This window comes from Penaeus monodon, chromosome 22 (genome assembly GCF_015228065.2).
Source record: "Penaeus monodon isolate SGIC_2016 chromosome 22, NSTDA_Pmon_1, whole genome shotgun sequence".
Classification (NCBI taxonomy): Eukaryota; Metazoa; Arthropoda; class Malacostraca; order Decapoda; family Penaeidae; genus Penaeus; species Penaeus monodon.
The window spans coordinates 9,545,839-9,546,599 of record NC_051407.1 but is presented as its reverse complement, the minus strand read 5'-3'; the positions used below and the strand labels follow the sequence as shown (position 1 = coordinate 9,546,599).

Here is a 761-nt window from a genome sequence, read left to right as displayed (position 1 = left end):
GTAAAAGCATATCCTTTTTGACACATCTACTTGGTAAGTAGCATTTAAAAAAGTACTCTTTCTGTGTAACTTATATTTTTTTCTTTCATAAGTAAGGAGGACTGATATAAACGTAATACACCAATAGTAATTTTCATCTCCCTTGCTTCTCTGAATAACAAATCTGATTCAAAGAATACCTGGATTTTGAATGACAAAAACAAAAAAAAATTATACAACGGAAAGATAAAATCCTTAACTAGGTTCCGACAAATTCTCCACAAAAAATTGGCAATATTAGGATATGCGTGCAGTTTCTCTAAACTGTAACTAATGCCATCTTTCCTTTCCATTGATTCTATATCATATTTCCATATCACAGTATTTTAAATTACCAATATCTTTAGGTCACAGTACGACCATAACTCTCCTATCTATAATCTAGGATGAATTTGTAGAAAACTGAATCCTGATTGACAATACCGACAACATTCTCCTTGGCATCCGAGAAGCTAAAATTACAATCTTCTCTGATGTAACACTAGCCATAATAAAAGGATGAGTTAAGTACCAAAACAACAATCAAAACAATTTCAAACTGCCCCATTTTTGCTCGTACCTGAAAGGATTCGTGGAAGGGGGTGCGTGTGAGGTCACAGGTGGTTCTCTGCGGCCTTTCCTTCTCATCGTCACTCAGGTCCTCCTGCAATGTTTCAAATGATCATCGCCCTGACCTCAGCAATAAGACTAGATTCACCAGTATTCTGAACTATATGCATTTC

At 35.5% G+C, this 761-nt stretch overlaps 1 protein-coding gene across 1 annotated transcript in view; it reads left to right on the top strand.

Moving 5' to 3' along the window:
• Positions 1-761, top strand: part of LOC119586922 (dnaJ homolog subfamily C member 5-like) — a gene marked incomplete in the record, with an annotated part of 63,036 nt that overhangs the window by 41,701 nt on the left and 20,574 nt on the right.